The sequence below is a fragment of the Panthera onca genome, chromosome C2 (genome assembly GCF_046562875.1).
Source record: "Panthera onca isolate mPanOnc1 chromosome C2, mPanOnc1 haplotype 2, whole genome shotgun sequence".
NCBI lineage: Eukaryota > Metazoa > Chordata > Mammalia > Carnivora > Felidae > Panthera > Panthera onca.
The window spans coordinates 139,973,891-140,000,437 of NC_138347.1; the positions used below are offsets into that span (position 1 = coordinate 139,973,891).

The window sequence follows — 26,547 nt, forward strand, 5'->3', positions numbered from 1 at the left end:
TTTGAAAGTTCAGCTGCTCACATGAACTACACACGCGCTAGAATGGAAAGTGTGACCCACAAAGGCTGAAAAATGATGCCAAGAGAATTTAGTAAAGAAGTATTTGTAATAGTTGGTTAATGTAAATGACTAATTAATGAACATAGGAAATTTACACTTATTTAAGACAAAACTATACACTTTAAGAATTCTTCACATTCCTTTCTACTGTCTGTAAGTCAGTCATTTGATGATTTGATGGGTTTTAATTCATTCTCCACTTTGAAAAGGAAAAGACCCTAAAAATACTGACTCTGTGCATTGGCCACCAGAAAAGAATTCTTATTTGACCTGACTTAACCCCTCATTGCAGAGGGAAATAAAACTTACTTGAGATGTATGTTGGAGTGCACAGTTTTAAAAAGTGAAAATAAAACTGCCTTTACCATGAATTTCTGTAATTCCTCTCCCTCCCTCTTACCTTTACTCCCTTTTTTCCCTCTCTTCCTTCCTTCGTTTCCACTGATGCTTGGATATCAAAGCAAAAGTAACAAGTATAATTTTACTAAAGAAGAAACCAAGGCACAGAGAAACTAAGTAACTGTCCTAGTATTACACAGCATGCAAATAGTGGTGTCCGTATTTGAACCCAGGAAATTGGAGTCCAAAGCCCATGTTCTTTTCTACATCACACAATACATTTTATCCAAGCTGACAGAGCTGGTGGCACCGGTGACCCCCCATTCCTGCATTAGGTTGGTTTTCAGTGACGAAGCAGTAGTGTGTCTAATATTTACTTTCTCCTTTTACTGGAAGGGAACCTTATGTGTTTCATTCTACTGGGACCGAGCCCATAAATCACCTGGAGTAGTTCCCGCACTGCCAGTGATGCGAGGACCTTTCTCGGACAGCCTGTTCAGTAGAGGAAGGACAGAGCAGGGAAGAGGAGGAAAAGTTCAGATCAGGGAGTTGTGCAGCCTGTGAGTCTGGTGCAGGCTGTTCTCTACATCCGAAATACGCATCTCAGAAAACCTGTGGGCTTATCCACGTTCGGCATGACAGAAATGTGTAGATTTAAGCTGGAAGGGGGAACTGATAAGTTAGATAAAATAATTGTTTCCAGAAAGGCTTGGATGGACTGCAAGAATGGCCTGAAACTAACAGGATGGAATTTAACGTGACTAAATGTGTAGTATTTCAGTGAGAATTAGAAGGAAATCATGATACAAGACAGGAAAGAGAGACCTACTTCATGTTCATGTAAATAAAACTTGTGGGCTTTTAGCTGACTGAAATTCTTTGGGAACTTAAGGTTCCTGAAGCCTTACGGTGACATTTTCAGGACTACGATCCCCAGAACTCTGCACCAGTTGCACTGTATCTGGAGGGCTTCATTCACTTCTAAGCTCTTCATTTTAAGAAGAATAAACAAGATTAAGCTGGGGAAAGAGTCATCCACATTCCTGAGCTGCTTCGTTGGGTAAAACACTACAGTGGACATCAGCCGTGCCAACTCCTTTCTTTTCTAAAACACCCCACAAAGCGTTAGATGTTCCCTTTCACAGATGAGGAAACTTAGGTGAGGCTTAGAGAGGTTTCCGGTAGACAACCAAGAATTTACTGAAATCTGACTTTACAGACCATGTACTTTCCGCTGTTAACCTGGAGATGTTAACCTAGGAGGAATGTGGTATCTGTCCTCAAATGTTTCAGGAACTGTGGTGTGGGTTAGGGTTTAGACCTTACTCTGGATGGCTGGATGGGACAAAAATAGACACAGGAGGGTGTCACAGGGAAGTAGATGTTAATTCTTATGGGGAATATCTGATCCACAGCTGTACAGTCTGCTTTTGAATAGCTCGACTTCGGAGACAGTGGGCTTCCCTTTCCTGGGAGTAACTATTTGCTAATATTTCTGTTTTTAAAAAAGCTGAATTATTACCTATCAGAATATTACCAGAAAAAAATTAAGCTCCACCACTGAATGAATTTGATTAAACAATCTCTTAGGACAAAGGAAAAATCAAACTTTGGTAACTCAAATCACAATTCAAATGCACACTTAAATGTGCACCCGTGGGAAGTTTTTCAGAGCAAATTATCATCCCCTAATTTATCAGTTTTAGAAACCAGATTTTGTAGACAGATATGCTCTTCGGTGGGGGGAGGGGGTTGTGGGTGTCTTGAAAGCTGTTAACTAAAACAAACACTTTTATTAATAGTTTTGCGGTACCATGTCCATGTCTTCCTAGTCTCCTATTATTCTAAGTAGTCTGCATTTGGCATTTTCTTGGTGCTTTTCCTCTGTTGCCATCACCCTTTGTTCTTTTTACATCAGTCTTAGCCACATAGTTTGATTAATGAGCCATTTCCCAATACTCTGAAGAATGAACCCAGATAGTAGTAGGTGTCAGAGAGAAGTGTTAGTGAGGCCAGATGTTCACAAATAAATCTGACTGGCTGCCTAATGGTTATCAGATATCCATACCATAAAATTAGAATATAGCGTAATGGGATTTATGAGATGACTTTTCCCCAAAATCTTACACTTGGAATCCTAAGTGAGGACTTTAAATGTCCTCATGCTCAAAATAAATACTTTGACATAATAAGCCATTTAGCCATGTTTTTCAGTTGAAAAATATCAATAAATAAACCTCTACCACTTAAAATGTAGGAAAAAATAAATACTACACTGCTCAAATACATCATGTAAATGTCAGTGGAGTGATTTGGATGCCTCTTCAAGCCATAGGAACTTTTGGGAGTAGGACTTCTTTAGTTTGAAAATCCCACACTCCACTAGCTGATTTTTCAAAATCAGACAAGCCATTCCAATCATTTCTTCCAAAATCCATCTAAATTTTACTAAGGCAAGCAAAACAATTTTTAATTGAGTATTTAATGTCCATTAAATTTAGTATGCTGGTTTTAAATAGGTCAAGTACTAGTTACATTTGGAAATGCTGCATCCGAGTACGATTCTCACTGCATTAATTTTGTATAATCAATATGTTTATGCTGTCTTACTAAAGCTACAGCATTCTTGTTTGTACAGCCTTGTTAATTGTATCTGTGGTATCTGATGCCAAGTCTTCAGGTGAATATTTAGCCATCAATGATAATATTATTTCTATGGGAAAATATCCATTTAATGAAACTATCTAAGAATAATATGGCCAAAAGAAAAGCATATCCAAAAGCTTTTTAATTTCTGGTATATCCCAAAGCTTTTTAATACTGTATTTTTTTCAGTATAGACATATATTTCAGTGTTATAATTCAGATATCTATTTATTTGTAAACTAGAAATTGCTTTTTATCTTATTGGGGATTACATTTTCCTATTCATATTATAATTACTCCTGTGCTCAAAACCTATACTTTTTTATAAGTCCAGTGTGTAAATATTTTAATGTTCTTTACTCTACAAAGTCTACATATTTGTTATAGAATAAAAAGTAATTGAAAATAAGCAAAAGGAAAAAATGTTAATACCTATAATCCTAACCCAAAAATTAATTATTCACGCCATTTTGTATATCTCCTTTGAGACTTTTGTTCTCTGCATATAAATGTTGTATGCATACTCACAAACATATAAATAAATATTGGGCCCTATTGCTCCTGCTTTTAGAATTACTTTTTGCCTAATATTCTGTTTTCACCAAACACTTAATATTGCTCAATAAATATGTGGTTGCAATAGAATTATTGAGGCTACAGGGTATTCCATTGTATATATATGCCAAATTTAATTTCCTGTTATTGGACATTTAAGCTGTTGCCAGTATTTCTGTTATAATCATTGATGTGATGAATATCCTTACAATTACATATTTCCTATACTTGTATAATTATTTCCTGAGGCTAAATTGATTGACATGGAACTTCTGAGTAGATAGGTTTATATCTGTAAAATTTTGTTAAGGGCTGACAAATTGCCCTCCAGAAAAATTGTATCAGTTTACATCATGGCCATCAACATAGTGAAGAGTACAGTACCTCCCTTCAGTCTGCTCAGCTCTGAGGATTCTTAGTCTTTTTAAATCTTTGCCAGACCAATAGAGGAAAAGTTGGGAGATGTGGAGGTTTTCACATATACTCTTGTCCAGCTTTTTCTCTTTTTGTGAATAATATGAAAATCTTTCCCTGAAAGTTATACACCAAATAAAATTAACAAGCATACTTGAGAAATTCAGAAGCAAAATAATAGGATATGTTTTATTTCTATATTGTTTTATTTCTGTATTCTCTTTTTCTACTGAAAACACTTTGCAAATATTGTGACACCCTGTGTGCAGCATATTGTGTCTCAGAGATTCTGATGACAATACGTGCCAACTTAGTCATCTTAGGTAACAGGTCAGATCTTTGTTTTTACAGCAGAAATGCGTAGAGGTAGCCCTTTCAGATTTGATTTTTTTTCTGTCTCCCTGTGGATCTGCATATTCTTATAAAAAGTAAGTGGGCATTTTAAAACAGATTTAAGAGTAGGTAGGTAGGTAGAATGAAGTATGTTTGTCAGTTTAGTGTCTCAGGCAGCCTGTGCACAAGTCAAACATGCTGTCAGTGTTCATATCTTTTACTGGAAAACACTGTTTTCTTTGGTAATGGCAAGACGGTATCTGCCGGTAGGTATTTTCCAAAAAGGAATGATAAAATCTGTGCCTAAAATGTTTTAAAAACTGAGTGCATGCATAAAAGTATTTGTGTGAGTAAAAGAAAGCTCTTTAATATTAATAATACCTAAAAGCTTTTTAATGTAATTTGTTTTTCGTAACAAATTTTATCAATATATTTAAAAATAATCTTAGCAGTCGTTTCAGAGCATATTTTATGTTTTATGGGTTTTTTTTAAATCTAACTATAACATTGCTTACTAATGAAACATCATCAAATAAGAAGTCTTAACTGCTTTCAGGCAATGAAATTGATAATTTAGGTCCATCATATTTTCAAAATCTGTATTTTATTACCCTCATTAGAGTTTAACCTTAAATTGACGGCACAAGGCTAGTCGTGAATAAAGTAGCTAATTAGTTATAGGAAGGAGCAATGATATTAAGCATTTGAAAGCCAGAGTGAGATCTATACCTAAAACAAGTTCAACGAGGAGTTTTGCTTTTTATTTGAATTAGGTTATTATTATTTACTTGTTTTTATTGTTGTTTCTGTTTTTGCTGTTGCTCGAACAAGTTGATGGTGTGTCAGGTTTTGAGAAGGAGCCATGGTTTGCATACGTAAATGCAGTTTCCCACTCATTTGCTCTGGCCTTGGGGATAGAATACACACGTTGTGGAGTAACATGAATTAACTTGTTTAACCTGAGTTCATACATTTATACAAAGCCTGGCTGTGAATTAAGTGCTTTCATACATATTGAATTGCCTTTTTGGCATCTCCAGTTTAACATCAACAGTCATCTCAAACCTAACAGGTCCAAAAGCAAACCATTGATTGCACAGCCCCATCCCACTCCTGCCAAACCGGCTCCTCCCGTCTTCCCCATCTCAATTAAAGAGAATTCCATTTTTCTAGTGGCTAAAGGTAAAAACTTTGCAGTCCTTTTTAACTACTCTCAAACACCCTAGCCAGGCCCAGTCTCACTGGCTTAGATAAATATTCAAAATAAATCCAGACTCTAACCATTTCTCATCACCTCTCCCTAGTAACAAACACTCTGGCCCAAACTAGCATCAGTTGCTCCCCTTCCCCAGATTATTGTGGAAGTCTCCTGTCTTGTATCCCTGCTTCTGTTATCCCTTCTGCTGTGTGCACCCCTATACCAAATGGTCCTTTTATAATACGTCAGATATATCAGTTCTTTGCCTAAAGCTTTTCAGTGATTCCCAACTCACTGAGTAAAAGCACACAAAACCTTGTAAAATCGCAATATACTTTTCAAAACCGCTGTTGCTCAGGGCACCTGGGTGGCCCTGTAGGTTAAGTGTCCGACTTTGGCTCAGGTCATGATCTCGTGGTTCATGAGTTCAAGCCCCACATCAGGCTCTCTGGTGTCAACACGGAGCCTGCTTTAGATCCTCAGTCTCCCACTCTCTTTGCCCCTCCCTCACTCGCTCGCTCTCGCTTTCAAAAATGAATACACCTATTTCAAAAATCACAATCACTCTTGACTCAGGTACTGTAAGTATACTGCTTTCACAGAACCTTGACATTTGCTCTTCCTTCTGCCTGCGTTGTTTTCCTCTGCCTAAAATTCGTGTGGCTCACTCCATTTTTCCCTTCAGGTGTCTGCTCAAATGTTACCTTTTCAGAGAAGCTCTTGCTTGACATCTGCTCCCCATGAGCTTTCCCACCGCAACCACCATACTTGATTTTTCTCCATAGCACTTCTCCCTCCTGGCATGATACATTTCTTTGTCCGTGAGTTTATGTTTACCTTTCTTCATTTAGCATGTAAGTTTCTTGAGCACAAGGACTTTGTTTCGCTGTCACTCCTATATTCCGGCAGCTATAACAATGCCTGGAGATTCGATAGGCATTCGGTAAAAAATTGTTGAATTAATTTAATCCAAAGAACTTTGCCCTAAAGGCTGTATTCATTACTACCATCACCCCTGCTTATAGACTAGAAAACTGAGGCTCACTGAGGTTAAGTGGCCCAGAGGTCACATGGAAAGTAAGCAGCTAAACTGGACTCCAAACCCAGTTCTAAACTGATCCTTTCATTCCCCAACAGTAGAGAAGATTTGAATTGCTCAGGTTCCTGGGAGAAGGAACACTTATATTTTACACTCTGGTATAAGTTAATTATATCAGATCATTCTCTAAAGCAGTTTTGGGGGGAAAGCAGATGAAATTGATGATACAAGGAGAAAAGAATGTTAGGAAGAGATTTCAAGTGCCTTTCAGTTTGGGCAAGGATCTTTTTTTCCAAAAGGCACCTGGGGCTTTTCTCCAGTGTCTTCCTACTTCAAAGACACTGAGGTATTAACTCCATGTTGAACCACAAATAACTTGACTTCTGGATTTTGTTAACCCTAAGCTAAGAGAAGTTACTTCCCATTTCACAGGTCCTTTTCACAGTTAATTACTGTCGAAGTAGCCTTGTATCCTCAGTGTCATGACTGGGCTACAGCATTACTTGTATCTCATAAGTTTTCTTTTTTAGTCCATTCTCCTTTATAATAAGCCATTTAAAAATGCCATGGTATATGTTAATGTGGTGTGAAATTTCATATGATGAGTAAAAATTGATCCAAACAGTGGTCATTATCTTCCTACTTTTAAAACAGTATGCATTGTATCCATTTGTGTGTCCTACCACCAATTTAAGAATTACTAAGAAGGATTGGATTTTGTTTGTTTGTTTATTTTCACCAACTTTATTTGTTCTAAACAAAATTAAATTTGCCGATAAGCTGAAAGGGAATCAGCCATTTGGCTGACAGGAAGGTCAATTTCATCCTATTTTGTGAGGATTCCCCCCCTTTCTAGTTTTATAGACGTGATGTAGTCCCAGATTTTGGAGAAATACCTTTAATTTATCACTGTCTTTCTTGAAATGCTTATTGCCCAAGACATCTTAATCTGTTTGGGTTGGATCCACTCAGCCACCTACACCTTTGCCCAAGCTCAGATGTTGGTGTGTATTCAGCCTCTCTCATATCTACTCACACACCCCTTTGAGAGTCTTGCCGTAGAGGTAGGCGTCTCAAACAAGTATTTTACTATGTTCCTTCATAGTCTGAAGTTCCATTCTCTCTGACCTCACTCCACATGGGAGTGGGTGTTCGTTGATATTACCGTCACCATAACTGGAAGGAATGGGCAGACCTAAATTCCTTCACAAGGGGTGTTCTTCTGTAAGGAGGTTCAATGAACAAAGGAAACTGGATGTTTGGAAAATGAGGAACCTTCTTGCTGTCACAGCCATGGGAAGATGGCAACTCACCAGAGAGAGGTGGTTTTTCCAAAGAAAGGTTCCCAAATTCAGACAAGTGACACTCTCCCCTCGAGAGGGTTTTCTGAAGAGAAAAGGGTGGGGTGGCTTCAAGATGAAATCTTCGGGATCCCAACATCAAAGGGCAGGGATCCACTAGTCCCAGAAAACAAGGTTAACACTGGGGACTCTGAGAGAAACACTGTGAGTCTCAGAAAGTTCAGAGATAACAAGGCAGTGTTGAAGGAATAGTCTGGTGAAGAAGGAAATTTCTTCACAACTAAGCCCGAAGAAAGTTCAAATTTGCAATTTTCTTAACCTTGTAGAAAAGACTCCCTGATGAGAACAGATCAAGACCTAGAACAGACAGCATGTGTTGATGAAGTGTCTGTAAATTTTAAAACAAACTATTTTCTGTCATCCACTTGAGAAATGAGGTGGGGAAAATGGTATTCTGCATGTAAGAAAAAATTGTGATTGTTCTTTACCTTATTTAAAGGTATTACTTGTTTGGATGGCTATATATGTAATGCTGTTTTGTTCATGTTTGGATAGAATGGGGAGGTCTGAGTTCATTTTTAAGACTACCAGCCAAATATCAGCTCTTTTTTAGCAAATGATCAAGTTTCCTTGATTTTTCCCCTTAGACTTGAATCTGGATCTCTTATTAAGATAGCAGCCTCTTAGAGATTTGCTTAAGCAGGTCCAAGGAAAATTAGGGAGAAAGGAATGTTCTCAGTTCCTAGCCGACCAAGATCACAGTATGTAATCGTGGCTTGTCACTGAGTTAGGGGAAAGATGTGATCATTTGGCCCTTACAAGTATTTTGCAGTCTTCCCCTATAGAAAATAAGGAGAAACAGAGTCACGCAAAAATTAAAGATTATGAATAGAATAGACCTAATATCAGATAGCTACACTACTTCATACAGGTGTAACTATTCTAAGCGATCAGATACATTTTTCTTATGGTATTAGTATGTTAGCAGAAACCTGCCAAAAATTCTTATAAATTCTTATTAGTTTCTATTTAAAATGTCTGTGCTAAGGCTAATAAAGCAAAGATTTATTGAGCCCTTACTGCTTTCTGGGCCTTGATACATAAAGATCAATAAGACACAGCCCCGGGGACCATGTAGACAAGGAGAACAACAAGCAGGGGTTAATACAGTAGTCCAGGCTAGGAAACAAGGAAGGCGGAGCTTTGGGGATAAAGACAAGGGGAATAGTATGTGAATTCTTTTTTTTTTTTTTTTTTTTTTTTTTTTTTTACTTTCTTCAGTAAATTCGCGTGTACCATGCACCGTCCAGATACTGAACATACAGAAATGACTCTTTCTTGAAGAGCTTACATTCAAGAAACGATAGAGCAAGATTTCTCTACTTCAGCATGGTTGATACTTTGGACAAGATAACTCATTCTCGCGGAGGGATATCATTTGCATTGTAGGATCCATAGCAGCATGTCTGGCCTCTTCTCACTAAATGCCAATAGCAGTCTTTCTCCCCCACTCTGAGCCCCCCAATTTGTGACAGACGGAAGTGTCTCCAGATATTGTCAGATGTCCTCTGGAGGCCCTAGGGAGATCACCTGTGGTTGAGAAGCAGTATTCTCTTTTATTTTCTTATTCGAGTGTAATTGATACGCTATGTTACATAAGTTTCAGGTGTACAGCGTAGTGATTCAACTTCATTATGCTGTGCTCACAAGTGTAACTACCATCTGCCAACCATATACCACTATTACAGTATCATTGACTACATATCTTTTATATGCTGTATCTTTTATTCCTGTGACTTACTCATTTCATACCTGGAAGACTGTACTTTTTTTAATGTTTATTTATATTTATTTATTTTTGAGAGAGAGAGACAGAGAGAGAGAACATTCAAGCAGGAGACAGGCAGAGAGAGAGAGAGAGAGGGAGAGAGAGAATTCCAAGCAGGCTCCGCACAGTCGGTGCAGAACCCAACGCAGGGCTCAGTCCCACAAAGCCTGAGATCATGACCTGAGCCAAATCAGCACTTAGATGCCTAACCTACTGAGTCACCCAGACACCCCTAGAAGACTGTATTTTAACCTCCCCTTCATCCATTTTGCCAATCCCCTATACCCCTTCTCTCTACCAACCATCAATTTGTTTTCTTTATCTATAGATCTGATTTTGGTTTTTGTTTAGAGAAGCACTGTTTTAGCAGTAACATTGGTATCCGCTTTTAACTGATTAGAGACATCTGTGAGGACTCTCCAGTTTCTAACGAGTAACCAGGTAGGGACATGTTTCCTAGGAGGAACATATAGGACATTTGGCTGGGAAATGTTCATTAGGCAGCTTTACAGATCTGGAATTCAAGTGAGGGATATGAGCTAGAGATACAGGTTTGAGGATTGAAACCCTAGAATAAATGACCTCACCCACAGAAATATGCAATTTTGAACCAAAACTGAGTTTTTGAAATTAAAAATTTCCAGAATGGGTGTCCCAAAGGAAAGACTGATAATCGAAAAGAGCAACAAAACTCACATTTTCTTTCTTTCCATATGTTCTCAGTATTTGAGGATTGGAGGTTATTTTCCATGCAAGAGTATACAGTAATGCCTCACAAAATATCATATTCTTATTTTTAAAAGACTCATCTGTTAATAAATCATAACAGCATGAATAATTATACCAGTCAAACAAATTAATCTTCCTACAAGTGCCTAAATAAGGACTAAAATAAATCAAAATAATTACTCCTGCAAGGGAATGGACTAAATGACCTTCTGCAAGCTCTCCTTGAGCCTTTTTTCAGCTTCAAATTCTACTGACATCTTGGTGGTTATGGAGCGTTGTGTACTAGATATCATACCGTATTTCTTAATGGCTAGTATTTTATGCTAACATTATGTAATTTTACATTCACTATCGTACTTGATCCTCTCACTTTGATAGGTAGGTTTCATTATTGCAGGAAACTGAAACTTTTTTTTTAACGTTTATTTATTTTTGAGACAGAGAGAGACAGAGCATGAACGGGGAAGGGTCAGAGAGAGGGAGACACAGAATCCGAAACAGGCTCCAGGCTCTGAGCTGTCAGCACAGAGCCCGACGCGGGGCTCGAACTCAAGAACCGTGAGATTGTGACCTGAGCAGAAGCCAGACACTCAACCCACTGAGCCACCCAGGCGCCCCCAGAAAACTGAAGCTTTTAAGTAAAGTGATTAGGATCACATAGCCAATAAGTGCCAAGGCCAGGATGAGAACTCCTGGCCTCCTCATGAGATTAAGCCCCACATCTGGCTCTGTGCTGATAGTGCAGAGCCTGCTTGGGATTCTCTCTCTCTCTCTCTCTCTCTCTCTCTCTCTCTCCTCCACCTCTGTCCCTCTGTCCCACACTCTCTCACTCTCGTTGTCTCTCTCTCTAAATAAATAAATAAAAATAAATAAGTAAATAAAGAAATTTGGCCTCCTGATCCATTCCAGCTACCCTGACCCTTCACATCTGTAGTAGCTAAACTGGAAGTGATCTTTGCTAAAAACACAACAATCCAGTTTATTGCCGACAGCCATACTTTAGATGACCCCTTGCCTTCTTTTATGTACTTGATGGAAAACATCCATTTTGCTTATGTTTTTGTGAATAATTAGGTTAAATAAGGTTTTTTGTTTTGACATTTGCAAAATTATAAATTTACATATATATGATATATATATTTATATTCTCCCTATACATGCCCACTAATTTATTTTAATCTCTAACTCTATAGATTATATAAAACAATAGTTTATACAATAAGGAAATAATACATAAAGCAATATGTTTATTTCACGTTTTTGCCATTATTTTATTCATTTCCACATTTTTTCTTCCTTTCTTTCCTTAAAACGAATTCTTTGGGGCACCTGGGTGGCTTAGTCAGTTAAGTGTCCGACTCTTGGTTTTAGCTCAGGTCATGATCTCACAGTTTTGTGGGTTCAAGCCCTGATTCGGGCTCTGTGTTGACAGTGTGGAGCCTGCTTGGGATCTTTCTGCCCCTCCTCAACTCGTGCACACAATCTCTCTCTCTCCCTCAAAAATTAATAAACTTAAAAAAAAACCCATCATCTCTTCTGTAGTGGTTTGCTTTTAAAAACAGACTGATTTTTTTATTGAATTTTATCTGATATACAATATAATATTAATTTTAGGTATATAACATAGTGATTCAACATTTATATATGTTACAAAATGCTCACAAGTATAGCTACCATCTGTCACCATACAAAGATATTACAGTATTATTGACTATATTCTTTTTTTAATGTTTTTATTTATTTTTGAGACAGAGAGAGATAAAGGATGAGCAGGGGAGAGTTAGAAAGAAACAGACACTCACACACAATCTAAAGCAGGCTCCAGGCTCCTAGCTGTCAGCACAGAGCCCGACGCGGGGCTCGAACTCACAGACTGTGAGATCATGACCTGAGCTGAAGTCAGGTGCCTAACCGACTGAGTCACCCAGGCACCCCAATATATTCTTTATGCTGTACTTTTCAGCCCACTCACTTGCATTTTATAACTGGAAGTTTTTACCTCTTAGTCTCCTTCACCTATTTTGCCCATCTGCCCACCTCCCTCCCTCTGACAACTGCCAGGTTTTTCTGTGTTTAAGAGTCCATTTCTGTTTTTTATTTGTTCATTCATTCATTTGTTTTGTCTTTAAGATTTCACATATAAGTGAAATCATATAGTAATTGTCTTTCTCAGTCTAACTTATTTCACTTTACTATAGTATCCCTTAGGCGCGTGCGTGTGTGTGTGTGTGTGTGTGTGTGTGTGTGTAATCTTCTGTACGCACACACACTTGGGCTGATTCCATATCTTGGCTACTGTAAGTAATGCTGCAGTAAACATAGGGGTGCATGTATCTTTTCAAATTAATGTTTTCATTTTCTTTGGGTAAATAGTAGTGGTATTACTGGATTATATGGCATTCTGTTTTTAATTTTTTGAAGAACCTGCATATTGTTTCCCACAGTGGCTGCATCAATTTACATTTCCACCAGAGTGTACGATTTAGAGTGATAGTAGCCATTCTTATTGGTGTGATATCTCATTCTGATTTGCACTTGCATTTCCCTGATGATGAGTGATGTTGAGCATCTTTTCTGTTGACTGTCTTTCAAAAAATGTCTATTCATATCTTTTGCCCATTTTTTTTCAATATATGATGTTTATTGTCAAATTGGTTTCCATACAACACCCAGTGCTCATCCCAAAAGGTGCCCTCCTCAATACCCAGCACCCACCCTCCCCTCCCTCCCACCCCCCATCAACCCTCAGTTTGTTCTCAGTTTTTAAGAGTCTCTTATGCTTTGGCTCTCTTCCACTCTAACCTCTTTTTTTTTTTTCCCTTCCTCTCCCCCATGGGTTTCTGTTAAGTTTCTCAGGATCCACATAAGAGTGAAACCATATGGTATCTGTCTTTCTCTGTGTGGCTTATTTCACTTAGCATCACACTCTCCAGTTCCATCCATGTTGCTACAAAGTCTTTTGCCCATTTTTCAATCAGTTTTTTAAACAAATGTTTAAAACAAACATTTTTTAATGTGTGTTTTTTTGGTGTTGAGTTGTAGGAGTTCTTTATATATTTTGGATATTAACCCTTCATTGGGCATATCATTTGCAAATACCTTCTCCCATTTACTAGGTTGCCTTTTTGTTTTGTTGATGGTTTCCTTCACTGTGCAAAAGCTGCTTATTTGAAGTAGTCCCAATAGTTTATTTTTGCTTTTGTTTCCCTTTACCTTAGGAGACATATCATACATACGTTAAGGCCAGTGTCCAAGAGACTACTGCTTGTGTGGTCTTTTAGCATTTTTATGGTTTCAGGTGTCACATTTAGGTCTTTAATCCATTTTGCACTTATTTTGGGGTATAGTATACAAAAGTGGTCCACTTTCATTCTTTTGCATATAACTGTCCAGTTTTCCCAACATCATTTATTTTTTTTTAATTTTACTTATTTTTGAGAGACAAAAACAGAGCATGAGTGGGGGAGGAGCAAAGAAAGGGGGAGACACAGAACCTGAAGCAGGCTCCAGGCTCTGAGCTGTCAGCACAGAGCCCGATGCAGGGCTTGAACCCATGAACTATGAGAAGCCGAAGTCAGATGTTTAACTGACTGAGCCACCCAGGCACCCCCCCAACATCATTTATTGAAGAGACTTTCTTTTTCCCCATTGTATATTCTTGCTTTCTTTGTCATAGGTAAATTGGCTGTATAAGCATGGGTTTATTTCTGGGCTTTCTGTCTTCTTCCATTGATAATTATGTCTTTTTGTGTCAGTACCATAACGTTTTGATTACTGTAGCTTTGTAGTATATCTTAAAATCTGAGATTGTGATACCACCAGCTTTGTTCTTTTTTCTCAAGATTGCTTTGGCTATTCAGGGTCTTTTGTGTTCCATACAAATTTTAGGGTTTTTTTTCTAATTATGTAAAAAATACTATTCATATTTTTTATAGGGATTTCATTGAATCCCTTTCCATTTGTTTCTGTCATCTTCAATTTCTTTTATCAGTGTCTTACAGTTTTCAGAGTACAAGTCTTTTACCTCTTTGGTTAAATTTATTGTTAGGTATTTTATTCTTTTTGATATGATTATAAATGGGATTGTTTTCTTAATGTATCTTTTTGCTACTTTGTTATTAGTGTATAGAAATGCAACAGATTTATGTATATTAATTTTGTATCCTGCAGCTTTACTAAATTCATTTATTAGTTCTGATAATTTTTTGATTGGGTTCTTAGGGTTTTCTATATATAGTATCATGTCATTTACAAATAGTGGCAGTTTTACTTCTTCCTTACCAAAATGGATGCCTTTTATTTCTTTGTCTTTTATTTTCTTATTTAAAAAATGCTTAATGTTCATTTATCTTTGAGAGAGAGAGAGAGAGAGAGAGAGAGTGTGTGTGTGTGTGTGTGAGAGAGAGAGAGAGAGAGAGAGAGAGAGAGAGAGTCATGGAGGGGCAGAGAGAGAGGGAGACACAGAATCTAAAGCAGGGCTCTTGGCTCTGAGCTGTCAGCACAGAGCCCGACAAGAGGCTTGAACTCACAAACTGAGAGATCATGACTTGAGCTGAAGTTGGACACTTAACTGACTGAGCCACCCAGGTGCCCCTGGATGCCTTTTATTTCTTGTCTGATTGCTGTAGCTAGGACTTCCAGTACTCTATTGAATAAAAGTACTGAGAGTGAACATCCTTTTCTTGTTCCTGATCTTAAAGCTTTAAGCTTTTCACCATTGAGTATGATGTTAGCTCTGAGTTTGTCATACATGACCTTTATTATGTTGAGATATGTTCCCTCTATACTCATTGTATTGAAAGTTTTTATCATGAATGGATGTTGAATTTTGTCAAATACTTTTTCTACATCTAGTGAGATGACCATGTGATTTTTATCCTTCATTTTGTTAATGTGGTGTATCACATTGATTCATGTGGATATTGAACCATCCTTGCATCCCTGGAATAAATCCCACTTGACCATGGTGAATGATTTTTTTAAGGTGTTGTTGAATTCAGTTCAACATCAGGGATATTGGTCTATAATTTTTTTTTTTACTTTGTTAATGCTGGCTTCATAGGATAAATTTGAAAACATTCCTTCATCTTCTATTTTTGGAATAGTTTGAAGATAGGTATTAACTTTTCTTTCAATGCTTGGTAAAATTCACCTTTGAAGCCGTATAGTCCTGGACTTCCATGTGTTGGAAATTTTTTGATTACCAACTCAATTTTGTCACTAGTTATCACTCTCTCCAGATTTTCTATTTCTTCCTAATTTAGTTTGGAAAAGGTGATGTATTTCTAAGAATTTATCCATTTCTTCTAGATCTTCCAGTTGGTTGGTGTGTAATTTTTTGTAGACCTTTCTTACAGTCCTTTGTATTTCTATTGTATTGGTTATAACGTCTCCTCTCATTTCTGACTTTATGTGAGTTCTTTCTTTTTTTCTTGATGAGTCTAGCTAAAGGTTTATTAATTTTATTTTTCTTCTCATACAATTAGCTCTTAGTTTCATTAATCTTTTCTAATTTTTTTAGTCTCTATTTCATTTATTTCTGCCTTGATCTTTATTATTTTCTGTCTTCTAACTGAGCTTTGTTCTCCTTTTACAAATTCCTTTGGATGTAAGATCAGATTATTTAACTGATATTTTTCTTGTTTCTTGAGGTAGGCCTATATCACTCTAAACTTTCCTCTTCAAACTATTTCATTTTTTTTTGAGAGAGAGAGAGAGAGAAAGCATGCAAGTGGGGGAGAGGGGCAGAGGGAGAGAGAGAGAATCCCACACAGGCCCAACACAGACAAAGGCCTAAATCCCATGACCCTGGGATCATGACTTGAACCAAAATCAAGAGTCAGATGCTAAACTCACTGAGCCACCCCAGTGCCTCCAGAATATTTCATTTTTAAAAATAGTTTTAAATAGGTGATATAAAAATGCATACACACACACACACACACACACACACACACACAGAGTAAAAAGTTCAAACAGCACAAATAGATTTAATAGATTTAAATAGTTTTAATAGATTTTTCCCAGACTACTCTCTTTTCAAAGTGTATACCAAGTTATACTCACAACTGAGATGCACCTGCACCTAAGGGTTGTAGGGAAAACCCTACTTCCTCACCAGTGCTGTGTAGCACACCAATACATAGGAAAGAATATTTAATTATTTGTATTTCTCTTATTATGAGTAATAATACCTTTTCATGTGCCTGAAGGTTAGCCTTTTTCTTATTGAAAAGAAACCTTAGAGAAACCTGTGCTCTTTACACTTTCCAACCACGTAACTTTGATGACACTAAACTCTCTGGAATTTAGTATTTGTATCTGTAGGAAGAGGAAGTTCAACAGTCTCCAGGATTCCCTTAATCTTGCACTGTCAGTGATCCTTGCTTAAAATCTTTAATGGCTTCCCATTATACTTAGAATAAATTCAAATAAGGTTGGCCTACAAGGCCCTCATGGTCTCTTTACCAGCCCCACCACACTGCAGCCCTCTTTGGCCTCCTTTTTATTCTCCAGAACCTTAGGATTTGGTGATCTCCTTGCCTAGGACATGTGTGATCAATTTCTTCAGGTGGCCAGCAACTTCTCATTTTTAGGCCTCATCTTTAGTGTTAGCTAATGAGAGGTGCATTGCCTGACCACCTTATATAAATAATTCCACACTGTTTATTTTCTGTCATATCAGATCATTTCTTTCATGAAAAAAGTCTGACATTTTTATTTATTTGTAGGTTGATTTTCTACCTACCTTCACTAGACTCTAAGCTCTGTGAGTGCAAAGACCTTATTTATTTTGTAGTACCTGACATATAGTAGGTTTGATAAAACAAGAAAATATTCATTTATCTTGTCACATCTTTAACACTGCTGAAGTCTTGTTTCTTAATTGGTTTGTAGTATTGAAAAGTTCAAAATGAGCGAGCAAGAGAGTGAGTGAGTGTATGTGTGTGCATGTGTGTATGTGCTCATTCTCTTCCACAGAATTAGATACACCTGGAGGGTAGGGTCATTCTTTTCAAAGAAGATGTTTGTCATAAAAACATTTAATAGACACGATAGAAAGTAATACAATTTTTTAAAAAAACAGTGAAAGATAATGCAGTTTATCTTAAAATGCTTAAAATTATGTGCCACAGATATTAGCATGACATTTAATGTCAAAAAATTAATCTTTGTTAAAGAAAAAAAATTGTTTTTATTTTCATCTTGTTTGAAATAACTATACTCTTGATTTCATAAAGTATCTAGGCTATATTTTATGCAGACAATCTGTTGACATAAGTTATAAGCAAATAATTTGCATCTTTAAATATAGGTTCAAGTAATGCTAAGTACATATGCTAAGTTTTGCAAAGCTGGGCTAAATTTTGCAAAGCAGGAAAATAGTGTAATCCAAGAACCAAGTACCTTTTTCTGTGGGTATCTACCTTCAGTAATGTAGTATGAACATACTCAATTTTCTGTGCCATTTTTACAGCTTTAGAATTTAAAGTCAAATCGTGAAAGCCAAATCAGCGCATGTGTTTGTTTTCCAAGGAATACATAGGCAAAGAAAATATGTGAACTTTGTCTTTGCTTCCACTTTGTCACATTGCACTGTCACTTCTTAAGCTTTATTTAAACAGAAGATTCCTGGTGGGGGAAGTTCATGTCTAGTAGAATAGATTAATAAATTGTGGTGTATTCGTATAATGGAAAATAATATATATTAGTGAAATAAACGGAACAATGACCAATACATATGAATCTCACAAACATGATATTGAAGGAAGACACAAGAGTATATACTGTATGATTCCATTTATATGAGTTACAAAACAGGAAAAACTGTTGTATAGAAGTAGGAGTCATAATAGTGGCTACATTTGGGGAGATGGTTGGTTGTGACTGGGAAGAAAAAGAAGTGAGATTTTCTGGGGTTCTGGCAATATTCTGTATCTTCTAGGTGGTTGTTACTCGAGCTAGTTGACTTTGTATAAACTCACCAAGCTGTGCACTGGTTGGGTGTACTTCATTTTTTTTTATATATATTTCATTTTTTCTGATAGTTTTCATTCAGAAAGCACTATATCATTACATGTTAGCCTGCTCTCCTCCATCTTGTGAAAATTACATGCTTTGAGACTAAATGTAGGTCATTCTCTTTTCCTGAACAGTTTGTATTATTTCTTTTAATCTATAGTTTGACCTGTGTAGATCTTGATATTCTTCGTCTGACCGGTGTGTAAACTAGCTTTAGGTTACCTGCAGCTTGGATAAGCATGCCTTCTGTGTCTCCATTTCATTTAAGTCATTGATAAAATGTTGAAAAAGATAGGCTAATCACACATTACCCTACTAAAGAGCTTTTTTGTGCCTACTTGATGTATTTGGTCACTCAGCAAAATCTGCTAAAATTTACTTACCAAGCTTATTGCACATCTACCAAAAACTAAGTTATCATCCAGCCTGGAATTCTCCCTCTCACCCACAAGGATAAAGTCAAAGTGAGGCTTTTTAGCACAGTTTGCCTTTGGACTCTACTGTTGACAGTCTCATTGGTCATAAATTATACTTCCCTACATAAATAGAAGTCAAATTTATAACTGCCAGGCTACTGTGTTTATTTTGGCACTGAGCCAGTACCATTGACAATAATAAAGGAAGAAGACTTCGGAGAGTTTTGATTGTATATATTCCTGACCAGAATAGGAAGAAGCTGTTAATGGGTATGAACAAAGAATGATGCGGTCACCTCAGAGATATAACTGGTTGGCACAGCGCTTGGCATTCAAAGAGAATCTGCGTATGACCCTCAATTTATGCCTTGACTTAATAAGTTTTTTTAACAACTTTCAAAAGACCTCATCATAAACCATGCAGGAGTTCAAATATGTCTGCTTTATTCCCTTAATTTGTAATTATAATAGCCACGTTGAGAAGGAAATAGAGTGACCCATGGCACAGTTTGTTTTTGGTATATCCATGCTTAATCCCATTGATCATCACATCATTTTCTCAATACTAACAAATCTTCTGTTTAATAATCCTTTCTAGAGATTTGTTTAAAACTACATCATTCTCCTTGTTAACAAAAAAAATAAAATTTAATAGAATTGAATAGAATTGAAAACTGTGCCTTCACTCTACTATTTGTTACAGTTCACTTTTATCTACTCCAAGGAGTGATTCCCTTTCTTCATTTGCTACATAATTGCTTGGATAAGCCTTATTTTCTTTAGTTGCTTTTGTTTTCTTTTGTTGTTTTGTTTTGTTTTGTTTTGTTTTGTTTTGTTTGTGATGTTTTTTTGCTAGATATGTCTAAATCCGTGAATTGATTTTAATGGTAGGATTTTATGATAATTAAACGTTAAAGCTAGGAGATAGTACCTTCCCTGGAATAAAAGAGACCCAGCCTTAGCCCTCATGAAACTTACAGACCAGTAGTGGGGACAGACATACCAGTAACGGCACCAAAGGTAACAATCCAGTGGGAACATTGGAGAAAGAGCTCTTGAAGGATGGTAGAGTTCCCCCCCAGTGAAAAGAAGCTGTATTTCTGACAAAACGAATAGCATACACGGAAGACTGCACATGTGTGACCTTTTCAGGGCAGTGTGGTCCATGGAGGACCAGGATAGGCAGATGTGCCACCTTAAAGGATTTATCCTGCAAGCAATAAACAGGTGAACATATTTGCGTGCTGGACGGATCACCCTTGAAGCAATATGGTACGTGGTGGTGGAAAGAAGAGACCAAAGAGAAATAGTGTCGTGAAAGAGACTGTTGTAATAATTTCATCCAGTAATGATGAATGCCTGAACTAAAGTAGTGACAAGGAGAATGAAGAGATAAGAGAAATCGAGGAGGTAGGTTCTACTCATACATTTCTCTCATGTCAGTTCTTTACATTTCTTGCAGGATGCATTAATATCCCTGTGTATTTTTTCTGAAGATCTAAGCTTTTGTGCACAATCATTGCTATGAAGCTGAGAGTATATGAAGTCAGTAACTGCAGATGAGTATGTCATGACATAGCAAGAATTTTTGATGTAGACATGTTTGAAGTTCACTCTCTTCTTCTTGGTGAGCAATTCAGGAAAATAAAAGGGAAAAAAAGATAATCATCAAACCCTTGTTACCCCAATCCTTCAGAATTCAGTTTGTTCCTACCTCTTCTCTGATACTTCCTGGGATTTTTCCCAGCCAGACATCGTCTGTTCTATCTGAACCCTAGAGCCCTGTGTTCTCTCATAGGACGTTTATTTCTTCATAGTTCTCTCTATGATCTTTTTCTCTCTCTGGTAGATGGTCAGGCATGTGAGGGTCAGGACCTGACTTCTGCATCTGGGCTTCCTCTCCCACCCATTAGCCTTATGCTTCTCAATTCCACCCAGTGCTTTGAAGGTAGTACAGAGTCCATGAATATTTGTTGAATAAATAAAAATTTATCCTTTGTGTTCTTTGTTCTAAATCAAACCTTTTTTTTTTATAATTTGCAGCAAACATTCCTCAGAATGTTCCTCAGACCAGTATTTATACTTTTGTATCTTCCCTAGAACCTAATGTAGACTGTTTAGACTTTAGGCATCAATAAATACCTTCTTGGTTTATTATTTTAGATTTGATTATTTTGAAATTTTTGATGGTAAGGACAAAGAAGAAAGAAATAAAATTCATGGCATATTCACTGATGCATCTTCTCAGAAAAAGATTCTCACCTACTAGGTTGTATTTACTTGTATAAATGCTCACTCAGGTGAGTTGAGTTATATTTGAGCAAGTTTGGCGGACCTGCAAGGAGGACTGGTAACTATCCAAAATAGTTGACTCTAATCACTATTAAAAAAAAAAAAAAACCACCATCTAGTCATGTCAGGCATACTCCTGAGATTAAATATCCTAAAATATCCAAATCAAATTAAAATTTAAATACAAATCAAGTACAAAATCAGTAAATACATTCAGAGAAAACTTCTCTTCTTCCCCACTTACTCCTGCTCCTGTTTGGGGGTTGAGGAGAAAGAGGCATTTGATAGTTGGAGGCTTTTTTATAGAGAATTACTGTTTATTTATCCAGTCAATAAATATATAGCCACGCCCCATTTAGATGTGTGGCAGTACTGGATATCATGGCTATTGCAAAGGATCTCCCACATGCCTCACCCTCAGACACCCTTCAGTCTAGGTAGGAAGAAAGAAATATATGTACACACAAGGGTAGGCTTAAACGTAAGAGATTTAGAAAAAGGAGTGAGTACTATGATTGGAAATGGCAAGGAAATGCTTCATAAAAAAAAACTATCCATGAAAGATGGATAACATTTCCATAAGTAAAAGAAAATATCAAGTTATCAAAATGTAGGATGGCAGAACTTGAAGTGTGGAAAAAGCAAGCTCGTTCTACCAAGCATGTCCTAAGCATAGTAATCTATTACATATATGGAACCTGAATTTAGAGAAACATAACATCTAGAACAGGATACTTGGGTCTCATTTGAAACTTTTATAATAGGAAAAACCTCAGCATTAACAGTTAGTGAATATATTCCTTGTCGGTCTGAGTTTTTTTATAAAAATTTGAAAAGAATAAAACTGAATGAGCTAGGAAGTATTTCCTCACAAAGGCATACACACATGCATACCCAACATTTTGGAATACTATTATCAGACAAACTGGGAATAGCAGGGGAAATTTTCCTAAAGGAAATACTGTTTAGTCCATAATAGATGATAAGTGTCAATAAGGAGAAAAGACAATGTAGGTTTATCAAGGTATAGAATACCAGTGTTTTGAAGTATGGAAAGTGCAAGCTTTCCCTCTTCATCAGAAACGAACACCATCTCTGGCTGGGAATTGTCTGGCCAACACCTTATACCCACTGTAAAACACACGTGCGTATACATACACACAGACTCGCACATGTAGAAAGACACGTTTGCGATTGTAAGATATTCTTATTAATGAGAGATAAGAATGTTAAGTTAAAAAGAAGTAACCAGATTAATTTTTCTCAAAAGTATACTTCTTTGTATCATTCTACTCCCCAAAAAAGATGCTGATGTTGGCATGCGTGCTTTGAAACCTGAAATGTAGGTGGGCGTTCAGAGACCTTTGTATCCTGTCAGTGCCAACACATTGCTACACCACCACATCTCGAGACCCAAGATTTAAGAGCAACTTTTCTTCCTCAAGCGACTGTGTGAAGCAACAAGTGCAGGCAAAAGTGTTAGAGTACATCATTTATTTATGAATATTATATATACTATATTCTTATACATATTATATTCTTACATTTTAGAATATAATATATATTTTAATATTTATATGTGTGATAAATATTGTGTGTATATGTGTGCATATATATAAATGAATATAAATCAGGGCAAAAGCATTAAGTCTGCTCTTAAAAATATTCCAAAACATCTTCTTAAAACAGTACATAAGACTTCGTTTGTGAGATTAGTTAAGTCAAAGTGCATTATCACCATGGACCAAATCCGTGAGGCAAATTGTTGAAGGGGAGCTCCATTTCAATCTTCCTCAGTTACTATTAGAGGGAAGAAAATCTTAATAACTATAGCAACAGTCTGTTATATCAGCAGTATCTGTAAGCAATAGTATATTTGTTCCTCCACTAAGCTAGGTATAAAGTAAGCAAATGTGTATTGTTTTTTTTTTTTTTTAACGTTTATTTATTTTTGAGACAGAGAGAGACAGAGCATGAACAGGGGAGGGGCAGAGAGAGAGGGAGACACAGAATCTGAAACAGGCTCCAGGCTCTGAGCTGTCAGCACAGAGCCCGACGTGGGGCTCGAACTCACGGACCGTGAGATCATGACCTGAGCCGAAGTCGGATGCTTAACCGACCAAGCCACCCAGGCGCCCCAGCAAATGTGTATTTTTAACAATCAACAGTGTTCAATAAAATGCTATTCCTCCACTATAATATCAAACTGAAGAATTAAAAATTTTTCACAGGGGTAGGTGGGTGGGGCCTGGGTGGCTCAGTCAGTTGAGTGTCCGACTTCAGATCATGTCAAGATCTCACAGTTTGTGAGACATAGAGCCTATTTCGGGTCCTCTGTCCCCCTCTCTGCACCTCCCCCACTTGCTGTCTTTCTCTCAAAAATAAACATTTAGAAAAAAAATTCCTTTGATTGTGAAAATGTACTAATAATTAGAAATTTGGATAAAATGTTCAGTTTATTCATATATCTTCTATTCTTAACATCTTTCATGAATTTTTATGCTCTGTGAAGAATACAGTTACTCCTAACCAGACCAAAAATATTCCATAATGTGACCATAAAGTAGTGATACAGATTTTAAGTACATACCTGAGAAATGAAATGTTACTAATTTTTATAGTTTTATGACATCCAAGGTCAAACCATCTATATGTTAAGAGTTTTGGGGCCTCTGAATACATATGTCTTTGAACACCTTAGACCTGGTCAATGCAATGGTCAGCATAACCACTTACATTAGTTCCTACCTCAAACAAGAGGTTGATGTCTTTTTCCTTTGTATGTCACGAAATAATTCTGACCAAAAAAAGGACAAAAGTAATGAAAAACTGACTAGGTTAGACCTTTGAAGAAAAGTGTATTATTCTAATATTGTCAGGATAAAAATAGGTGAATATTCTTATGAGGGGAAAAAAGGCAGTTTGTTAGTCATTTTTACCCAGATATCTCCGATTTTTAAATTCTTCATTCTGTTTATTTGAAGTGTACAATGTAGTACCATATGTCCTACTTCTGGAATGTCTATCAGTTCTGTTTTCTACTTTGTTGGGTTTTTTTTAATTTATTTTTATTTATTTTTTTAATGTTTATTTACTTTTGAGAGAGAGGCAGAGCGTGAGCAGGGGAGGGGCAGAGAGAGAGGGAGACACAGAATCTGAAGCAGGCTCCAGGCTCCGAGCTGTCAGCACAAGGCCCGACGTGGGGCTCGAATCATGAACCATGAGATCATGACCTGAGTCAAAGTTGGACGCTCAACCAACTGAGCCACCCAGACACCCCTCTGTTTTCTACTTTGAAGGATCTATGAAATATTCTTAATCCCAACTCTGCAATCAATATTTGAGATTCATAATCTCTACTGACAAAAATATTAATTACAAGACTTTGGAAGTTGCCCCACAGCAAAATTTGAATAACAAAAAAACACATATCCCTTTATAAACTTTATACATAGTTCAGTTATTCTCCCCTACCGCCCCCCCCCCCCACAATGTCACTGTAAACCTGTTAGAACATCAGAAGTTTTCAGTTGGTTGTCATTTTTTTTCTTTTTTAATTTTTTTTTTAATGTTTATTTATTTTTGAGACAGAGAGCATGAACAGGGGAGGGTCAGAGAAAGAGGGAGACACAGAATCTGAAACAGACTCCAGGCTCTGAGCTGTCAGCACAGAGCCCAAGGCAGGGCTCGAACCCACGGACCGCAAGATCATGACCTGAGCCGAAGTCGGACGCTTCGATTAACCGACTGAGCCACCCAGGCGCCCCTTTTTAAAATTTTTTTAATGTTTATTTATTTTTAAGAGAGAGAGAGAGAGAGAGTGTGAGCACAGGAGGGACAGAGAGAGAGTGGGAGACACAGAATCTGAAGCAGACTCCAGGCTCCAAACTGTCGGCACAGAGCCCAATGTGAGGGCTCCAGCTCATGAACTGTGAGGTCACGACCTGAGCCAAAGTCGGACACTTAACCGACTGAGCCACCCAGGCACCCCAGTTGTCATTTTTAATTATGGTACGTATGGCCTCTTTTCAAATGTAAATATTCTATATTTTTCCAGTTCATCTGTTTACTGAACAAATACGTTGACATCCTACTCTCCCCTATAGCGGATAAAAATCAGTATCAGATAAAATCCTTGTTCTTAAGAACTCTGTATAAATTTGTTCCCTTTATAAATAAATATTCATTGCCAGCTTGTCAACAAAAATTCATTTCTAAAATCTTTATTTAGCTATATGTACAGCTATCAGTTTTGTAAAATGAAGTTGGCACTATTTATTTAAACAGAGTCATGTATGGTGCCATTGTTTGCTTTTAAAAGGTAGTATTTGTTGTTATACCACAGCAATCAATTTTCTACCGCACAAAATTGAATGTTACAGATTATAGGGAAAAGCAGCTCAGAGTTACGATACTACTTCATGGTTTGTTTTTTTTTTTTAGGGTTAAGAGATTCATGCAGCAGGAATAGATCATTGGGAATGGGAGTGTATTTTTTCCACACAATTTTGAATCATACCTATTTGACATTTCTTTCTCCTTGTTTCTATCAGATGCATTTTCACAAAGCCTTAGGGAAAACTAGCCTCTGAGTATTTTTAGGGTAGTAGTCCTACAGAGAATACTGGAAGGAAAAAGGTAAGCCCAGAACAATAGGCTTCAGAAGCTCTGAGATGTGAATGAAGCAAGATAACCTAGAAGGTGGAAATAGAGACTAAAGAAATAATGTTCAAAATCACAGAATGGTAGCAGAGATTAGATTGTAGACAAGTGAAGAATGGGAGAGGAAAAGAAGGAAAGAAATTCCCTGGGATAATAGAAAAAGGAAATTTTAAAAGGAAAACAAACCCATGTTGTTATCATGAGATAAAAATAAAATTTTAAAAATCCCTTTTAATAGCAAATACTCCTTCAGCAAAACTAACTAGTAATTCTTGAATACTTTACTGGACGACAAAAAGAGATACATTAGCAGTAGTTCTTGGCATGAGGTAAAAGTCTACGTACCTCTTTTTTGTGATGAGGAGGGAAATAAATATCCTTCCGTATAAGGATACCTCAATCCAAAGAATCACTCAAGGTAAGAGTGGTTACCTTGGACTGTTCTATTATATATTTACCATTTACCTTTTCCGGGGGGTGAGGGCCACAGTTAGCCATTTCTGGTTGTTCTTTGCCTGCAGCATTTGGTCCCTCCTTTCCTACACACCTGCTTCATATTGTGGTTTGAATTGCCCATCTTTTCTCCATTTCCCCTCTCTTTCTATTTTTGTTTGTTTCACCTCATTCATTTATCTCTTGGTTTGGTCAGCTCTTACATGTACAAAAAAAGCTTCCACTGTATGGATCATAGAAAAGCCATTTTGTGAACTTAG

The 26,547-nt window shown here is 37.0% G+C and overlaps 1 protein-coding gene across 5 annotated transcripts in view; it reads left to right on the forward strand.

The window, feature by feature from the left end:
• UBE2E2 (ubiquitin conjugating enzyme E2 E2) overlaps positions 1–26,547 on the forward strand; it is a 374,957-nt gene that overhangs the window by 286,719 nt on the left and 61,691 nt on the right. The gene's annotated exons all lie outside the window — the stretch shown is intronic.